Source organism: Panthera uncia (genome assembly GCF_023721935.1).
Source record: "Panthera uncia isolate 11264 chromosome A3 unlocalized genomic scaffold, Puncia_PCG_1.0 HiC_scaffold_12, whole genome shotgun sequence".
In the NCBI taxonomy this organism is placed as follows: Eukaryota; Metazoa; Chordata; class Mammalia; order Carnivora; family Felidae; genus Panthera; species Panthera uncia.
Window position 1 is genome coordinate 4329996 of NW_026057579.1, and position 20856 is coordinate 4350851.

Below are 20856 nucleotides of genomic sequence, written 5' to 3' on the forward strand. Positions count from 1 at the left end.
AACCATCACAGGCCTTTACTCAAGGGCCATCTCTGACCGACGGGCTATGGCTGGCTGGGTTTCCCACCGGGGCAGGGTAGGAAGGTGTCCTGAGGGATCCGCAAGGCCTGCTCGGAAGTTGCGAAGGAAAAGTACAGTGAGTTCCCCTCCTCCAACACCCCCCTCTGCACATTACAAACGAGGAGACTGAAGCACACACGGATCAAGTTGTCTAAACTGGAGAAGAAGCAAGGGCGGTTCTGGGGATAGATTCTAGGTTGTCAGGCCTTTCCTATTTTTTTTTTTTTTAATTAAAAAATATATTTATTTATTTTTGCAAGATGGAGAGACAGAGACAGGGGCAGAGAGAGAGAGAGAGAGGGAGACACAGAATGGAAAGCAGGCTCCAGGCTCCGAGCTGTCAGCACAGAGCCAGACACGGGGCTCGAACTCACAGACCATGAGATCATGACCTGAGCCAAAGTTGGATGCTTAACCGACTGAGCCACCCAGGCGCCCCCAGGCCTTTCCTATTAATGACAATGATGTCTCTTTCATGCTGGAGTCCAGTCATATATGAGGTCATCAAGGGCCACTTGCTGATTGCCTGTTATGTGTTCCATACTCAGCCTCTTCTGGACACCCTGGCGGGAGCCGGCTATACCTATGAGCCTATCGATAATCCTTCTGGAGAACTTTCAACATCCCACTTTCCATGCCCTGGGGCCAGCATGGGCTGGGGGGAGGGGGCAGCGCACAGGATCTCCAAGGTCTGGAGGGCACCCTGGGAGCTCACCCATTAGTTGGGACACTATTAGACTGCAGCCAGCAAATTTTAGGGACCACCGTCCCAACACAAACATACCCCATTTCATTCCAAGTGGGGAGAAAACAAACGGGCAGGTGAACCTCCCCCAAGTGCTAACATTCATCACACTTGAGATGGTGAGTCGGATCCAAATCCAGATCTGGCATGACTCATTAGAGCTGGCTGTGGGGAGACGGGGACGGATTGTCTTCACCCTTCCTGTACAGCCAGGTCCTTATTTAAAAGTCCATCCTATTTAACTGTCAAGGTGGGAAACTTCATAAAAGCCAAAATGCCTAGAAGGAGCAAGGGAGCACGCTCACGGGTGATAAGAAGCTTACGGAAGCAGATAGCTCAGGGAATGGGGTGGCTACCCCCAAGCATTCACTCCGCAGTCCCCTGGGAGAGGGGCATTGCTCGAGGGCCAGGAGCTCCCGAGTGGAGTTTCCTGATAAGGAATAGAGAATGGCTCTGGGAGAAGCAGTCCATACGGACCTGGGACCCCTAGTCCTCAGTGGCCTTAGTGATGGGCGAGCATCCTGTTTTATTAAAAGCCTGTTGCTGGCAGGGAAAGCCGTCTGCCTGCTGTGTGGGCAGGGGCCCAATATCGCTGCGGGCAATTCCAAGCCAGTACTACTAGCTGAAATCAAACCAGGAAAGAACAGGACTGTTTTTTAGCTGATGAAGCAGTACTTTTTCTTTCTTTCTTCTCTTTTTTTAACAGTTCTCTCTCGCCTGGCTCCACTGTGTACTTTTTGTGTGTGCGGGCATGCATGCGACATTCTTCACCGGGCTGCAGCTGGGGCTCAGTCCTGGATGAGCCCACCCCTACTTGCTCCTCCCTCACCCCCCCCTCCTCCCTGCGCTGCCTCACCCCGGTGTCACAGGCCTACCCAGCCCCCAGCCCCTGGGTAGAGGCGGGGAGCAGAGGGAGGCTCAGACTGTGGCCCGAGGTTATTTACAGGGTGGGGGTGGGGGAGGGAAGAGAAATTCGCTGCTTTGTTTATCTTCTGAGTCTGGAAACTCTACAGAATTCATCCATTTCCAAGGAAGCCTGCATGTGCAGGCTTCCAAAACTAAAAAATAAAAGGAGATTCACTTCAAAAGAAACTAAGTGAAAAGCTGTTTTCTTTGTGAGCTGATTTGTTTATTATTATTGTATTTTTTTAACATTAGGTTTGCTGAAAGTAGGCAAGGGGAGTCATTTTTTTTTCCATATTTTTATTACATTTTTACTCTCATCCTCTGTTGCCTTATCAGTGAGGAGGGCAAATAATATTTTAAGAGACTGATATAAATATGTTCTCAGCTCATCTCACACATAGCTATGGGAAATCGAGGTTCTGCGTAAACGTTAACAATCACGTTTTCTGCTGAGGTTATAGAGGACTGAGAGTCTTCCATTCGTGTTTTAATCAAATTCACTCAGATTGTCCCACTTTTACAAATGAAAAACAGTGTGCTTCCACACAGATCTTTACGACTAGTTTTTAAAATAATAAAAACAATTTTAATATGCTGGATGGTTGTCTGTACATGATTTCTCTGGGTCTTTTCACAATTTGGAGTGAATGGTGCCCATAGCAAATATAGCATGTTAATTTACTGGCCTCTTTTTAACCCTGCACTCAAACAATAAACTTTTCATGTGGTGCCAAGAAACAGTATATGTTTTGAAAAAAAAATTTTTAAAGACACAGTCAGTGGAGAAAAGGAGATTTCAGAAACAAACGTAAAATGTGCTTGAAAATGTGTTACTTCACATGCGAACATTCGATTTCATATATCCTTAAATATAAATATTCGATTTTTAAAGTTTCTATTATTTACCGCATTATATGAATCATTGTACTGATGTAAGCCTAAAATCATGTAAACTTACAAGTGTTGCTATGTATTTGAATATCTTATGGGATTTGTTTATGGGAGTTTCAAAATCCTGGGGAGAGGTAGTCTATGGCGCAAAAAAAGAGTGGCATGAATCATGTTAAAGCTGATCTACTCTTTTCTAAACTGTGTCTTTTAGGTAAAAGATATATAACAAATTGGATTTTTTTTTTCTCCACTCTCTGACTACTTAAGAGAAACTAGGGGATTATCTTTATGGTGAGGAAAAGGGCACAGAAGGCAGTATTTTTCTTTTTTTAAAGAGGGGCAGGGCTCAGTGTTCTGCTTACTCTGCCTTTGCCGGTAAATTTAAAACATTAACTTCAAGCTTCGATATTGTGCTTTCTTGTGAGTCACTGGGCCAAAAGCCCATCCTATATTGTCAGGCAAGGGTCCAAGACGAGAAATCAGTAAAGCACAGATATAAGAAGTCTTTGCCTGTGCAGCGAAACAATCGTCATGAAGAAAGTTCCATTCTTGCCGTGGGAATCCATTTCTAGATAAATGTAGTTAAAGCCTTTCAGTGCCAGAAGAAAACTTCTGCAAGGAAGAACTCAAAGAAAACCATTTTCCATGCTACAGACAAGTATTAACACTACTGATCAACATTTGGTCCAAGAAAGAAATGATTACCTGTTTCGGCTTTCAAAAGGAATTCAATATCCTGTTGACTACAGAGCGGGCTCAGAGAAATGGGACTACTGAGTAATGCAATCGATCCCTTCCAAGAAGGAGAAAGAGGGTGTAGCTTGGACCACAGGAAGCACCATTGATAATATTTTTTTTCTGTTTCTGGAAAATCAACCAGGAAAGAAAGTATGTCTGAAACATTTAGAAAATAGGCTGTCCTGCCTCTGGTTCTGGAACGAGATGTCATAGGATCACTTTTCCCTACTCCATTTCTCCGAATACAACTAAATTCCCTGAAAACTATTCAACAGACAATGGTAAAAGAAATCTGAACGTTGGAAAACAAAACAAAACAAAACACGGTGGACTGGAAAGAAACCTCAAGACTTGAGAAGCAACTTTCTGAGTTCCCTGGATTTTCTTTTTATTTTCCATGTACCCTGATCTGGGCACAGGAGGGGCTTGCAATCTGGAATCACCAATAGGCACAGACAAGAAAACAACAACAAAAAACGAAACCCAAGAATATCCTCCTCTCTCTGGTCAAAGTTCAGGAAAGGGAAAATCCAACAGAGGCCCAGTAAGAAGTTCCAGCCCCCACTACAATCCAGGGTCCTTGCAAACAGTCTAATCTGCAGGCAGTGGGGGCGGAGGCAGCAGAAGCAGCAAAGCCCCAAGCAGTTCTGGCCTCTGGTCCACAACTGAGACATCAGCGGGTGGCCTGATCCACCCACAGCAGCAGCAGTGAAGCCCCATGTCTCCCTGGCCTTGACCCAGTAGCATAAGGAGACCCAGGCCCAGCAGCTACTTCCCGGCTCCCAAGGGTTGCCCAGCAACAGTCTCCTAACATAATAATCACATAAGAAAGCAATACAAAGTGATATATTAAAAAATATAATAATTAAATCAAAACGGAACTCTAAGAAATGTTCAGGCAACCCACAGAAAGACAAGAACAAAGGAACAGAAGAATGAGAAACAGAAGGAACAAACAGAAAACAAATAATACAACACTAGACTTAGCTTTAATAGATCGCTAGATATCTTGAATGGAAATGGTCTCAATACACCAATTGAAAGACAGAGATTGGCAGGGTGGATTACAAAACGCGACCCAACTATATGTTGTTTATGAGAAACTCACTACAAATTTAATGACACGAGGAGACTGAAAGCAAGAGAAAGGGAAAAGATATACCAAGCAAGTATTAATCAAAAGCATGAATGGCTATGTTAACATCAGACAACATAGACCGCAGAGCAAAGAAACTACCATGGGCAAAGAGGATTATTCCACTAAGAAAAAAATAGTTCTCCTGTGAACCAAATAACAGTTTCAAAATATCGAAGCAAAAACTAAGACAGCTGAAAGAAAATTAGACAAATCTGCAATTGCCTTTGGGAGCTTCCCACCCCCGCCCCCACTCCCACCCCCACTCAGAAACTTTAGGACCACTAAAGAGAAAATTAGACCACCACCACCAACTACAAAGATCTAATTGGCATTTATAGGATGCTCAGTCAACAACCGCAGAACATCTGTCCTTTCAAAGGGCCAATGGAACATTCATCAGGGTAGACTGTATCCTAGATCGTAAAGCGAACCTTAACAAATTCAAAAGAATTAAAATCATAGAGTATGTTGTCTGACCACAATGGAATCAAACTATAAATCAAAACAGGAGGTCAACAGGAAAATTTCCAAATACTGGAAAACTAAATAAACTTCTAAATAATTCATGGGTCAAGGAGGTAATCTCAAAGGAAACTTTAAAAATCATAGCACTGAATGAAAATGAAAATATGTTCATTTTCATTTTCATTCAGTGCTATGATTTTTAAAGTTTGTGAGAGGCAGCTAAAGCAATGTTGAAAGGGAAATTTATGGCACTAAAAGCTGCCTTGGAAGAGGAAGTATCTCAAATCACTAATCTAAGTTCCTACATCAAAAAATTTACAAAAAGAAGAACAAAATAAATTCAAAGCAAACAGAGAAAGGAGATAATAAAGAGCAGAAAGCAATGAAATTGAAAGCTGGAAAATTGTAGAAAAAACCATTGAAATGCCAAGACGGTTCTTCAAAAAAATAAAATAAAATAAAATTACTAACTTCTAGCAAGATTGGCAAAGATAAAAAGGAGACACAGATCCCGATCCCCAATATCAGAATTGCAGGAGATACCACAATAAATTCTGCAACTATTATAATGATAATAAAAAATACTACAAACAACTTTATGTTCATAAATTCAACAACTTAGAAGAAATAAGACAATTCCTCTAACACCCAAACTACCAAAACTTAGCCAAGATGAATTGGATGATCTACTCAGTTCTTTAACTGTTGAAGAAATTGAATGTGCAATTTAAATGCTCCACAAAAGAAATCTTTAGGCCCAGATGGCTTCACTAGAACATTTTATCATTCAAAGAATAATTAATGTTATTTCTATATAATCTCTTCCAGACATAAGAAAGGATAAATCACTTCCCACTTCTATATATGAGGCCATCATTGCTGTGATACCAAAACCAACTAAAGACAGTACCCTCCCCCCAAAACCCCTGAAGACTAATATCTCTCATGAACTTAGATGCAAAAATCATCAACCAAATTTAATCAAATCCAACGATGTATATATAAATAATAAGACACTATGACCAAGAAACATTTATGCCAGGTATGAAATACTGATTCAATATTTGAAAATCAATCAATGCAATACACCATAGTGACAGGCTAAAGAAGAAAAATCATATGATCGTATCAACTGATGCAGAAAAATCATTTACCAAAATGCAATAACCATTAATAATGAAAAAACCTGTCCACGCACTAGGAATAGCAGGGAAGTTCTTCGGCCTCATAAAGAATATCTTCTGAGCCCTACATCAAGCATTGTATTTAATGGTGAAAGATTAAATGCATCTAAGATCTGAACAAAGATGTAGAACAAAGCAAAGATGTCTGCTCTAACTACTCTTACACACAGTATTAGAAGTTCTAACCACTGCAGGGGCGCCTGGGTGGCTCAGTCGGTTGAGCGTCCGACTCCGGCTCAGGTCACGATCTCGCGGTTTGTGGGTCTGAGCCCCATGTCGGGCTCTGTGCAGAGCCTGGAGTCAGCTTCAGATTCTGTGTCTCCCTCTCTCTGCCCCTTCTCTGCTCACGCTCTGTCTCTCTCTGTCTCTCAAAAAAGAATAAACGTTTAAAAAAAAAAAAAGTTCTAACTGCTGTAACAAGACAGGAAAAAGAAATCAAAGAATCAGTAAAACTATCTCTGATTGCAAGCAGCATGACTGTCTGCATAGAAAATCCCAAGGACTCTGGGACAAATAGCTCGTCCTCCTTGCCTGGGCTGCATCAATCAGGCAGGTATTTGCAGTTGTTCTCAGGGTTTGCCGCAGTAGACAGCAGCAGGGGGACTGAGAGCACAGCATGGGCATGGTAGGCCAGGGGACACCCCAACTCCCCGACTCTCAGCTGTGTGCCCCCGGACGCCTTCCTTGATCTCTCTGAACTTTGGGCCCCTCATCCGAAGTGGGGTTTTATGATAGAATCCAGAGCCTATAGCTGTTGTGAGTATTCAACGAGAGCCGGTGTGCAGACAATTGATCACTCTATACTTGCTGCCCGTCCTGCTACTGTGGCTGCTACTGAACGTGATGGTGCCATCTGCTGAGCTGCCCCCAGGCACTGTCACTGAAGCCAAGAGTCCTGAATTCCCCTGTTAGTGGTCCTGTGACTTGTCGACTCACCCAACCATTCTAAGCCTCACTGCTCTCATTTATAAAGTGGGGACGATAACCCCTCTCTCATAGGTTTCTTGTCAAGACCTATGAGGTCTTAAGACCAAGTGGAACAACGCATAAAAGTGTCTTGAGCCCTTGATAATAATAATAATAATAATTAATAATAATAATAATGGCCAGAATTTGTTGAGCACTCCCTGCTCAACACAGATCGCTTTTTGCCTATGACCTTTTACCTAATCCTTATAACGATGAATTGTTAGTCTATGCAGTTTGGGAAACTAAGGCCCCAAGAAGTAATGTGTCCAAAGACATAATTTGTAAGGGATAGAATCCAAATTCAGACACCCAGAATCTGGCTGGGCTCTCATGCTTTCCAGAGAAAGTAAGCTAGTGAGGACAAGAACAGCTTGGCATGGGGGCTCACTTCCACTGGCAAGATGGGTACAATCTGGTGTGGGAGCCTCAGAGAGCAGTTTGTGACAGGCAGGGGGGGAACCAAGAGTCATCCTTGGCAATGGCCACTGGCTCCAAACTAACAAGCTGTCTGAGAAATGAGGTGCCCTTTGGTGGAACACCAGGTGGGACGTTAATGAGAGAGCCATCCTCCCCTCACCCCCATCGCGTTTCCTTGAAAGTTCCAACAATTAGGCTGAAGCAAACTACGTGCCCAGGTCTAAAAATAACTCCGTCACTTCCAATAAGGGCTCAGTCTGGGCTGAAGTCATTCTTTCAGGTGCAGCAAAGGAATGCTTGACTGTGCGTCATGAACTTAAAATAGGAGCAGGGTCAGAGGGCCAGCTGGGGCTCACAGATGCCAAGTGGGCAGTTTCTCAGCTGGTGTTTTCTAATATTTCCTGCTTTAAACAGCAGGTTTCTGCCTTTTTTTTTTTCAGTTGAGAGGGGGTGAAAATGTATGTTTAAAACGTTCACTAGCTTTGCTTTCTCTCATCTCCACGTGTATTCTTTCCACCCGTCATTTGCATTCATTTTTACTGGCTGCTCATGCATTGTCCTGAAATATACTAGTCACAGAAATTAAAATAGGCAATTCCACCTCTTTCTCCCATCATGGATGGATCCATAATGTTTTTCCTGAATATCCCTGGCCAGAGTGCCCCAGGGAAACCGCTGGTTGGACAATTCCCTGATCCCATGGTATGCTGGAAATGGGCTGTCCATTTGTCCGGGTGCTCTACAGAAAGTGGCTCTTTTGTAAAGGAGAGTGGAATCGAGTCTAAGCTCCTACCAGTTCTGAGAGTCTGTGATTGATTTCCTTTTTATAGCCTGGCTATATTTAGGTTGATGAATTATATTCAAGATGGAATCATCGCTGATTCTGTCAATGAATTGTTTTTGTATTCAAAAGCTACTGAAAGGACTTCTGATCCAGACAAGACAGCATAAACTCACTTCTCCCTTTCCTCTTCCAGCTAGGTACAATGATGAACTCTGGAAATATTGCAAGAGGTCACCAAAGGAAAACTCTGAAAGGGGAAAGAGAGAGGGAAACAAGCTAGAGATCCTAGTACTGCAAGAACAACACAGCAGGGGGGTGTCTTACTACCCCCTTGTCCAACAGGAGAAGGTGATCTCGGCTTGGCATTTCCTGCTGCCCAACCAGGCTCCAGAGGAGAACCAACAGAGGTTCCCTCTTTTTGGTGGGCCTGAGATTCTCCTCTCTCACGGACAGACACCTGGAATGGCCAGATGGTACCAAAAAAGGGGGTTACAGCATAACAAGCAACCTCGCCTGGGAAGAAGCTTTTTTGTCTCCATGGACCCAAGAGGACCCCTTATCTAGAGGCACTGGGAGAACCAGCCTGAGGAATTTCCTTCAGCCCCCTCAGGTAGCAGCAGGGAGGACCAGTGGGAGCCCCAAGAGACTGTAATAATATGACAAACGCTCTGAAATTAAATTGCCATTGGACCCACAGCCCACTAACCTAGGCCAGGATCTGCTTGTTAACCTAAATAGGGTGAGAGCTGGCTTAAAAAAAAAAATTCAAATCGGACTGAGAGTCTCCTAACATAAAAGGCAAGATGTCCAAACATACACATCATATCAAGAACCAGGAGAATAACGTAGATGAGAAAAGACAATCAGGTGACACCCACTCTGAGATGAACCAGGTGCTAGAAGCACCTGACAAAGACTTTGAAGCAGCTGTCATAAAAATGCTTTAGAAAGGAAGTGCAAATTCTCTTGAAACAAATGAAAGAAGAGAAAAAAAATCTTGGCCAAGAAACAGAGCTTATAAAAAAGGAACCAAATGGAAATTATAGCACTAGGAAATACAAATGACTGAAATAAAAAACTCACCAGATAGGCTCAATGGTAGAGTGGATACGACAAAAGGTAGAATCAATAAAATTGAGGAAAAAACAACAGAAGTCACCCAATCTGAGTGACAAAGAGAAAGCATACAGAAAAATTTCTCTACTGTAAATGATGACTTCGATTCACACATTAATAGCTTTGAACACATGCAGATGGGCTGCTTAATCACCTTAAGAGAACTAATGGTTTTAAATAGTGACAAATAATTGGAAAATAACAAATTTTAAATGACACCATTTACAAAAGCACCTAAAATATAGGGAATAGTTGGGGCACAGATGATTTTTTAGGGCAGTGAAAATACTCTGTATATTATAATGGTAGATATAGGTCATACATTTTTACAAACCCATAGAATGTGTGCCATCAAGAGTAACCTGTAACGGAAACCATGGACTTTGGGTGATAAGATGGGCCAATGTAGGTTTCTGAACTGTAAGAAATGTATCTTTCTGGTTGGGGATGTTGATTATGGGGGAGGCTATGCAAGTGTTGAGGGAAGGAGTGTATAGGAAATCTTTCCTTTCCTCTCCATTTTGTTGTGACCCTAAAACTGCTCTTAAAAAAGTCTTTAGAAAATAGCCAAATAGGAGCACCTGGGTGGCTCAGTCAGTTAAGCATCCGACTTCAGCTCAGGTCATGATCTCACAGTTCATGGGTTCGAGCCCCACATCGTGGGTCCGAGCCTGCTTCAGGTTCTATGTTTCCCTCTCTCTCTGCCCCTCCCCCACTCATGCTCTGTCTCTTAAATATAAACAATAAAACAATTTTTTAAAAAAAAATAGCGAAATAAATGTGATGAAATTTAATTAAGAACTATAAGATTATTGTTGAAAGATATTAAAGAAACCCCAAGCAAATATTTATAGAATGAAAAACTTAATGCTCTAAAAAAATTTTTTTAATTTTTAAATTTTTTTACTTGAGAGGGAGTGTGAGTGGGGGAGAGGGGTGGAGAGAGTGAGAGAGAGAGAGAGAGAGAGAGAGAGAGAGAATCTCAAGCAGGCTCCATGCTGAGCATGCAGCCTGATGTGGGACTTGATCCTAAGAGACTGGAATCATGACCTGAGCTGAAATCAAGAGTTGGGTGCTCAACCAACTGAGCCACCCAGGCGCCCCAAGACTTAATGCTTTTAAAGTCAATTCTCTCCAAACTGATCTCTAGAACTAGCACAATTTCAATATAAATTCCAGTAGAGTTTTGTTAATTTTATTTTTAGCATAAACTTCATCCTATAATTTATTTGGAAAATTAAAAGACCAAAACAATCTTGAATAGGAACATTTGTCAAGACTTATTCTGAAGCTTTAGTAAATAAGACAGTGTAAGATTTGTGTAAGCATAGACAAATAGACCCATGGGACAGAAATGAAAGTTCTAGAAAACAGACCACTCACATTCAATACCTTGATTTGTGATTTTAAAAAAAGACACTGCCATGCAATGAGACAGGAGGGATGGTCTTTTCATAAACTCTGCTGGGTTGACTGCATATTCATTGAAAAAAAAAAATTAATCTTGACCTTACCTCACACCAGACACAAAAATTAAATCAGGTAGGACACCTGGGTGGCTCAGTCAGTTATGAGTCTGACTCATGGTTTCAGCTCAGGTCATGATCTCATGGTTCCTGAGATCTAGCCCCACATTGGGCTCTGCTTGGGAAAATCTCTCTTTCCCTCTCTATCTGCCCCTCCCGTGGTCGTGCTCTCTCTCTCTCAAAATAAATAAATAAATAAGCTTAAAAAATCAAATCAGGTAGACTGTAATCTAAATATGAAAGGTAAAATGATAAAACTTCTAAAAGATAACATCAGAGAATAATCTCATGAGCTTGGACACGAAAAATTTTCTCAAACACAGTACAAAAAAACCACTAAGAACATGAGAAAAGATCAGTAAACTGGACTTCATTAAAACCAAGAAGTTTGCTCACCAAAAGACACCAAGAAGAGAGTAAAAAGGTTGGGGTGCTTGGATAGCTCAGTGGGTTGAGCGTCTGACTCTTGATTTCAGGTAAGGTCACGATCGCCGGGTCATGAGATCGAGCCCTGAATCAGGATCCACACTGACTGTGGAATCTGCTTGAGATTCCCTCTCTCTCTTTCTTTCTCTCTCTCTAAAAAATAAATAAATAAATAAATAAATAAATAAATAAATAATTTAAAACCTTAAAAAGAGAGTGAAAGGCAAGCCACAGAGAAACAATATTTGCGTATCTTAAACTTGATTGAAAAAAATTGTGTCCAGGATATATGAGACATCTTCAAAAACCATTAGTAGTCCAATAGAAAAAAAATGAGCAAAAGACTGGCACAGGTACCTCACAAAGAGGCTATACAATTTATCAGTAAATATGAGCAGGGGAGTACAGAGGACGTTCACAGGGTAACACCACTATATACCCACCAGAGTGGCTGAAAATGAACAGACTGATAACATTAAGTGCTGGAGAGGATGTGTGGCCATTGCCACCGCCAGCCACTGACCAGCATGGCGGTAAATGGGTGCAATCACTGTGGAAAATTTGGGGCAGGATTTACTGCAGCTGAACAATGTAGAGCCTGCGACTCAGCAGTTCCCCTCCTTGGTATACCCCCAACTGAAACATATACACACACGCGCACCGAAGACACGTACAAAACCGTTCAGAGCTATCTAGTTAAGGAGCCAAAGACTGGAGACGTGAAAAGTTCTAAAAGGAAACCACACTAAAATGGAGTTGGGAGGCCAGAGGTGGGAGTTCTCATGCCCTACCCCTCCTGGCCAGTTGCAGAAAGAGCCACACCTTAAAATTTTTTTTTAATGTTTATTCATTTTTTGAGAGAGAGACAGAAAGCATGAGAGTGAGGAGGGGCAGAGAGAGAAGGAGACACAGAATCTGAAACAGGCTCCATGAGCTGTCGGCACAGAGCCTGACGTGGGACTCGAACCCATGAAGTGTGAGATCATGACCTGAGCTGGAGTCAGACGCTTAACCGACTGAGCCACCCAGGCGCCCCAAGGTGATACTACTTTAGCGACTATTTTACTATCCCAGAAGGAGGAAGATTTTCCTCCCCTGGTGACACTCAGCCAGTGAGAGACTGTAATAACTCAGCCAATGAAAAACCACTATAATTTGAACCCCCAGTTGACCCTAATGGACTTTTTTTTTTTTTTTTTTTTACAACAGACCTCCCAACTTGTCCCTTTCCTCTGTAAAAGAGCGTTCCTCTCCTTCAATCTCTGGACTTGCCTATGCTTTTGCTCTGAAGCTACTTTGTCCCGAATTGCGATTCTCTGCTTTTTCTGAATGAACCCCGTCGCTCTACCGATAAAACAACGGGCAAGTTCGTTGATTTAAGTTTATTTCTTTATTTTGAAGAGGTGGGGGAGTGCGAACACGAGGAGGGGAGGGGCAGAGAGAGGAGAGAGAAAGTCCCAAGCAGGCTCCACACTGTCAGTGCAGAGCCTGAGCAGGGCAGGGGCTCCATTTAGGAATAGTGAGATCATGACCTGAGCTGAAATCAAAAGTCGGCCGCCTAACCAACTGAGCCACCCAGGCCCTGATCTTCAAGGTTGGTAGAAATAGCCCAGAGTTCCATCAACAGTGGAATGGATAAATATCTGTGGTGTCCTTAGCAATGAAATTGAACAATCTAAAACAACACGAGCTAACACAGAACTGAAACCTTCAAGTTCAGGGTAGGGAGCCAGACAACCAAGAGGGCACACGGGATGATACTATTGACATGAAGGTCAAGAACAGACAAAGCTAATCGGTGGGGATGCAAGTCAAGATGGTCGTTATTTGGAGGATGTGACTGGAAAGAAGCACAAAGGGGCTGTTGGGGTGTTTGTAATGTCCTCTTTCTTTGTCGCTGTTGTTGTCGTTATCTGTCTCTTCTTTTTCTGCTGAAGTATAATTAACATCTAGTGTTATATTAGTTTCAGGTGTACAATATAATGAAGATTCAACAGCGTCCTGCTCCTCAATCGGGTCATGGTTTCATAGATTTGGTTCCTTTGTGAAAATTCGTCGCGCTCTTACGCAGATCACTTGTGCACTTTTCTCCATGGATGTCTGACTTCAGCAAAGGGTTGACCTAAAACGCTATGTTGGAGTTTGCAGAGGTCAACACAGCCACAAAAACTTTGTTGCTTCACAAAGAGTATTTTATATGATGCCCCAAAACTTTGGAAACCAAGATGCCGTTTTCTCACTCTGAGCCAATAAACACACAAACTGATAGAAAAGTCTTAGGTTCACAGATGATTTATTTGTAGACAGTCTACACCACGTGTCCTAACATCTTCCATCCAAAGGCAGACCAGCCTTCCATTCAGCAGAGAGGCCTTGCTCACCTGTCAGACCATCCGCTTCTCTGAGCCCAGGGAGTTTGGTTATGCCCCACTCTGGTCCTCCCGCCCTCACCCTGGTCCTCCCAGCTGCTCACCTGACGCCATGACCGACATCAGGGCAGGCCGCCATGTCAGTGTGGACCTCACCAGTGACCCATTCTTTTCATTCTATGCTGACGCCCCCCGACATAGAGAATTGGAGATGGAATTCTTTGGGAATTTCCGGTCTAAAACCATCTAGAGAGCTCTTGCTGAGTTACTGAAGATACCTTTGCTGGAACACTTGGGTAAAATCATCCTGGCATTTTTTTATGAGGAAGCAGGTTTTAATTTGGAAGATGTATCTGCTGAACGATAGGGCCATTAAACACCAAAGAGCTGGTTTATTTCCTTTTGAGATGTTTTAAGCTTTCTAGTCCCTCATTCCCTTCAACCAGTAGGATGAGAGGTATTGGTATAACCAGCTGGACATTTTTTTTTTTTTTTTAGTTTATTTACTTATTTTGCGAAAGAGAGCACAAGCAGGGGAGGGGCAGGGAGACAGGGAGAGAGAGAGAGAGAGAGAGAGAGAGAGAGAGAGAGAGAATCTCAAGCAGGCCTCAAGCTGTTAGTGTGGAGCTGAACTTGGTTGGGACTCAATCTCATAAACCGTGAGATCATGACCTGAGCGGAAATCAAGAGTCAGACTCTTTTTTTTTTTTTAAACGTTTATTTATTTTTGAGACAGAGAGAGAGACAGCATGAACAGGGGAGGGTCAGAGAAAGAGGGAGACACAGAATCCGAAACAGGCTCCGGGCTCCGAGCTGTCAGCACAGAGCCCGACGCGGGGCTCGAACCGACGAACCGTGAGATCATGACCTGAGCCGAAGTCGGACGCTTAGCCGACCGAGCCACCCAGGCGCCCCAAGGGTCAGACTCTTAACTGACTGAGCCACCCAGGCACCCATCAGTTGGACACTGTTTACAAACCATTTGTGCGCAACCTGTCATCTTCTCTCCCTCTGTAGGTAGCTAAAGTTACGTTAGAGCAAGGGGACCCTCGAGAACACCCAGCATAGCCCCCTGGTGTGCCAAAGACAGGGCCAAGTCTGGGGGAGGGAAAGGGATTTGCAAGTTGAGCTGTAAGAACACAGGTCTCCTGGGACACCTGGCAGTGACCCCACACTTGGGGATCTGAGAACAAAGCAAGGTGTTGTTGAGCCCAAATTAGCTGTCACCTCCTTCCCCTGATTCCTTTTCTTTGCTTCCTACCATCAAAGTCAGGTTCCAAATGCGTCCATGGGAGGGGCCAGGAACCGTCTCTGTCCCCCGCTACAAGCAAAAGGCCCTCAGGCGTCCTCATCTGGGGTGAGCTGGAGGAGAGAGGCAGCCGTGTGGAAGGGCCAGCCCCGAAAAACACGAGTGCTTGAGGGGGCTTGCAGAGGGGTGTAGCAAAGAGTAAAATTCTCGGCCTCTGGAAATGCACATCATGGGTTCAAATTCCACCTCCCCCACTTACCGTCTCCGGGCCTCAGTTTCTCTAGCTGGGAAGCAGGAATGACGGTAGAAGCCCCTCGGTCAGATTGCCGAGGACAACGAAGAGTGTGCGAGCTACTGGAACAGTGCCCGAATGCCGAGGCACCGCAGGTGGTGAGGGAGGACGCGCTCCCAAAAGGGCAAGGGGCCACGCTTCGGGTGTCTTCAGTGGATACAAAAGGCCGAGACGGCTCTTGGTCATGGAGGTAGAGCCTGCCTGTTGCCCAAGCGAACCACTTCCTGGCTTCCGCGAAACCCTCAGCTCTTAGTATGACCAACCGGTTGGGCTAATGACCACATGCCATGACGCCAGAGACAGAGAGACAACAAAGGGAGAATCTGATCAGTGGAGCCTGGACGGGGCGCGGAGAGGCGCCAAAGGCAAACCAAAGTCACTTGACCGGTGGGCCCCCCCTGTGGAAGGGATAAAGGCAACCTGCCGTACCCTGAGAGCTGGGAATATCTTCCCCTTGGAAAACATTCCCTCCTGGGCTCTGTCAGTTGATGGCTGACATGTCCACTCTTAGATAGCCATTCCTGTGGCTTAATATATGGTCCTCTCTCCAAAAGACAGAGTCCTGGGGCACCTGGGTGGCTCGGTCGGTTAAGCATCTGACTTCGGCTCAGGTCACAATGTCCTGGTTCGTGAATTTGAGTCCCGCATCGGGCATCGGGCTCTGCACTGACAGTGTGGAGCCTGCCTGGAATTGTCTCTTCCTCTCTCTCTGCCCCCTCCCCAACTCAAACATGCTCTGGCACATGCACGTGCTCTCCCTGTCTCTCTCTCTCTCTCAAAAAAAAAGACAAAGAGAGAGAGACGGAGAGACAGAGCCCTTACTGGCAAAGTGGGTGGCCCCAATTTAAGATGTGCTGTGCTCACGTGGTTCTGCACGTTTTTGTTTTTGTTTTTGTTTTTGTTTTTGTTTTTGTTTTGGAGAGAGACAGAGTGTGAGTGGAGGGAGGGGCAGAGAGGGAGAGAGGGAGAATCCGAGCAGGATCCTCGAGGTCAGTACGTAGAGCCGGACGCGGACTCCAACTTGCGGAACCATGAGTCCATGACCTGAGCCAAAATCAAGAGTCAGACGCTTCACTGACAGAGCCACCCAGGCGCCCCTGGTTCCTCATGTTTTATACAAAGCCTCCTTTTCTGTGTCTCCCCGTGAGTGTGACAAGGGTCTGCTCACCCCAGAGCTCTGGGACAGCGTGTGCAGCTTCCAGACTGCCCATGTTAAATATGGTTAGCTGATTACCACGACCTGTGCTCGCTGTGAGGGGGCTCCCACCTCAGAGCCTCATTCTCGCTTCTCTCTCAGCCTGGAGTGCTCAGCCAGGCGCCATGGTCCTCCGACCCCTCGGGTCTCTGGGGTCACTCCTCAGACAGGCCTCTTGCCCCACACAATCCTGTCGCCTTGCACTCTGATTTTCATCAGTGCTTCTGCAGGTTCCTTCTCTGTGATCTGTCCCCCTCACTAGCATGCCGGTTCTTTCTTTGTCTTGATGTCACAGCATTCTAGCCCCTGAAGCAGTGCTTGGTATGGGCAGGTGTTGAGTAGGTAACTGATGAATTAATGAATGAGTGGATGAATGAATGAATGAATGAATGAGTGGACGAGTGGATGAATGAGTGAGTGGATGAATGCATGAGTGAGTGGATGGATGAATGAATGAATGGATGAATGAATGAATGGATGAGTGGATGGATGGATGAATGAATGAGTGAGTGAGTGGATGAATGAATGAGTGAATGAATGAATGGATGGATGAATGGATGAGTGGATGAATGATTGAGTGGATGAATGAGTGGATGAATGAATGAATGGATGAATGGATGAGTGGATGGATGGATGGATGAATGGATGAGTGGATGGATGGATGGATGAATGAATGAGTGGATGGACGAGTGAATGAATGAGTGGATGAATGAAAGAATGAATGAGTGGATGGATGAATGGATGAGTGGATGGATGGATGAGTGGATGGATGGATGAATGAATGAGTGAGTGGATGAATGAATGAGTGTATGAATGAATGAATGAATGAGTGAATGGATGAATGAATGAATGAGTGAGTGAATGGATGAATGAATGAATGAGTGGATGAATGAATGAATGAGTGGATGAATGGATGAATGAGTGGATGAATGAATGAATGAATGGATGACGAATGAACTGGACACTTCTGTCACAACCTACGCAGAGCAACCGGCTTATTAATCCTAATTAAAGCAGAGTAAGCGCTTTCGCTCTAGGTCCCCGGGGCCCTTCTGTAAAGGCTCCAGTGGAAACTGCACAGAACAAAGATGTGACAAACGAAATCATTCGTGCGGAGGAGAAGCTGGCCTGGGGACCATGTTACGCTGCATGCTTTCATCTGCTACATTTGTGTTTGCTTCGAGGGTTTCGTGTGCTTTTTCAACAAGAGAGTACGGGTAGGAGAAGCCGTTTCCGGACTCATCACAAAACCAGCACCACGGGCAGCATCGAATGTCCACGGAGCCCTTGCAACGTGCTGAGCGCCATCCCAGGAACCCGACGCCCGCGATCGCATCCGATCCCCGCCACGACGCCGGTGTAGACATGAGAAAACCAAGGCCTCGACCGGCTGGCATCCCAGCCTTTCCAGCTGGTCTCCTTTCCTTTCCAGTTGCTGGGGTAGCTCCGAGTGGGCAGGAGACACCCCAGCTGTCCTCTGGCAGTGTGCCAAGTCACCTCATCCTGCGCTTTTCTAAGATGGGAGGGTCAGCCTGCAAAACGACGAACATGGGGCCCGCCACTCTTAGAAGTTCTGCCTCATTCCCTGACACCTAGGGAGTCACCCCAGCCTGCTCCGGCCCAGCTCTGGGTCAGCACATTCAGCAAATCAAGTGCAGCCGAGGCCCGGCCTTCTAGCTCCAGCCTCCCCGCCTTGTCACACGCACCACCCCTCCCAGCGGAGCCTGCGCTGGTTCATTTCCACGGCCGCCGGGTGGGCTGCCTGCCAGAGGGTTTTCATGAGATGTCCGGTTGCTGCAGATTCAGTGCCTGACAGGGCGGACACTCAGTAAACTGCAGATGCCCCGCAATGTTTTTCTGTTACCGATTCATTTTTTAGTCTAGCTGACGCCGCTCTGTGGGCACCGTATTTCACACCCGCTGTGCCCCAATCCGACGTGACAAGCTCTCTCCTTGGGAGTACAGAAGCGACGAGAGGAGGTTCATGGCCTGCACGCTACCACAGGGCAAACACAGGTACAGGTCCCCTGTGGAGTGTTAGTAGCCTGGAGCCATCAGGCCTCCCAGGAGCCTGTTTGTCAGGATAGGAACCTTCCAGGCTCATTTCAGCAGTGTGTGGACAGAGCCCCACCGGATAGATGACCCTGAAAACTGGTAGGGAGAGAAGAATCAGCTGGTTCTCACCTCAGAAACGAGAAGACTTTTCTCCCCACGTGAGAACAGGTGGATGGAGATGGGACTTCACATCATCCATCTTCCGCGAAGTCACTTATACCGTGACCTTGGGCAAGTGGCTCAGCTTCTCTGAAGCTCAGTCTCCTCTCCTGCAGAAGGAGAGTGGTGGTCTGAACTTGCCTCTAGGTCCTCGAGGCTGCAGCCTGCCCTGTGCAACCAGCTGGGGGAGGTTTTGTCAGCCAGACTTCATTCCAGGCCTATTACATGAGAATGTGTGGTAGGTGGACTCGGGTGATTCCCACGCCCGTGGCGGGGAGGGGGGTTGCAGGTCCTAGAACAGCTGGCTCCTCCCCTCGGTCTCAGCTCTGACGTCTGTGAAGGCCCGAGGCTCCCCACCCAACTCCCCCCACACACCCTTGTCCTGTTTGCCACAGATTCATTTCCTGACTTAAGGATGGACGTGTTTAGGCCCGAAGGCCCCCGAGAGGGAAATGTCTACTCACTTTGTCATCCTGCTTCCCAGGGGTGTCCTCCGGGGACAGGCCCTGGGGGCCCAGATGGCTCTGGCGCCTCCGTCAGGAGGTGTGGGCCTCCAGGACAGTGTGGACAGTCCCTGGGGACATCTGAAGGCCTCTCAAGAGATGGTGACAACAGACTCAAAAGGGAGAATTCCTGCCAGTCATAAATTATCCTCTCCGACGCCAATGGTTTTTCTGTTGTTAGAGATGATTATTACAGGCGTGAACAATGGCCCCGCTGTTCTTTCTCTGCTGGCTGAGAAGCAGGACATCCAGCTAGCTCCCGAGTCACCTCACAGCAGTAGGCATGGAAAATATCGACTTCCTTCTTATTTCTTGATCCTCGTTGCTTTTCTTCCTTCGTTTCTTATCACCTCTTAGGCGTTTTCATGTTCCTGCTCTTCTCTTCATTCTTCACGCGATAATGCTTATTTAATTTTGAATGTTCTCTTCCGGTCAAAAGTTGGCTTGCTGGGTCCAGACCAAATGGAAACAAACATGATGAAATTTGTGCCATGCTGAAGGGCGCCTGGGCGGCTCGGTTGGTTAAACGTCCGACTCCAACTCAGGTCATGATCTCACGGTTCGTGGGTTCGAGCCCTGTGTCGGGCTCCGGGCTGATGGCTCAGCACGGATTCTGCGTCTCCCTCTCTCTCTCTGCCCCTCCCCCGCTCACGCCCTGTCTCTCTCTGTCTCTCAAAAATAGTAAATAAATGCTTAAAAAAAAGTTTAAAAACGTTTGTTCTATGCTGAGAGGGATGAAGACGAAAATGAACGCCAGCGATTGCGGCAACGATGACATTTGGGGACGGGCAGAGGGCACCGGGAAGCGAGAGGCCGGGCTCGCAGGAGATGTGCCATTCACTCTCGCGGGTGTGTGTGTAAGGCACAGGTGTGATGATGCTCCAGCATTCTCCAGTAGAGTGCTTCTCAGCGTGTGACCTCTGGGCTAGTGGTCTCAGCGTCACCTGAGAACTTGGGAGAAATGCAGATTCTCGAGTTGCATCCCAGACCTACTGAATCAGGAGCTCTGGGGGGGTAGGGCCTGCGAATCCACTTGAATAAGCTTCTGGTGGTTCCAGTGCTGCTTGAGGTTTGAGATCCGTGACGTTGTGCTGCGTAGACACCTCACTCGCTGTCATTAAGTGAAAGATTCCCTTGATATCTGGACATGGGGTGGGGGGGGGGGGGGGGGGGTGGGCACCAGAAGGCGAGGAGGAAGGGAGGTGGGAGACTCCGACCTGCATTGGTTAGGGGGCAGCCTGGGGCAAAGGAGGCTGAACTGGGGAGTTAGGAAGCTGGGAGAAGTGAATTCAAAGAAGAATCCTTTTTCCCAAGTACAATTTCTATACCATCTTGGTAAAGTAACTCTAAATCATTCTTCTAGGGTCTACAGCAAATGCTAAGTGAAGTAACCGCTTGGTTCCTAAATTATTTCTGAGAAAGGGCGAACATTGTTTCTTCCAAAAAAGCTCCGGAGAGTGACATAACAAATACACCCAATAATGGTGACACTGCTTAACAGTTGGTGAATGTTGGTGAATGGTAACATTTTCTGTAAGTGGCTTTGGCTCTTTTTACTTTATTTTTTATTTTTTAATGTTTTTATTATTTTTTGAGAGAGGGGAGGGGCAGAGAGAGTGGGACAGAGGATCTGAAGAGGGCTCTGCACACGGGCAGCAATGAGCCTGAT

General features: G+C 45.7%; 1 long non-coding RNA gene across 5 annotated transcripts in view; it reads left to right on the forward strand.

Moving 5' to 3' along the window:
* Nucleotides 1–19874, forward strand: part of LOC125937453 (uncharacterized) — a 156131-nt gene extending 136257 nt beyond the window's left edge. The window contains exons 4-5 of one of the 5 annotated variants that reach the window (XR_007462384.1): nucleotides 8491–8907; nucleotides 13330–14420. This is a non-coding gene — a long non-coding RNA (uncharacterized LOC125937453). Of the gene's footprint in view, nucleotides 1–1511; nucleotides 3155–8490; nucleotides 12726–13329; nucleotides 14421–17654 lie in introns of those variants that run through there. The other 4 variants (XR_007462386.1, XR_007462382.1, XR_007462383.1 and 1 more) reach the window with 4 other exon arrangements.
* The last annotated feature ends 982 nt before the right edge of the window (nucleotides 19875–20856 follow it).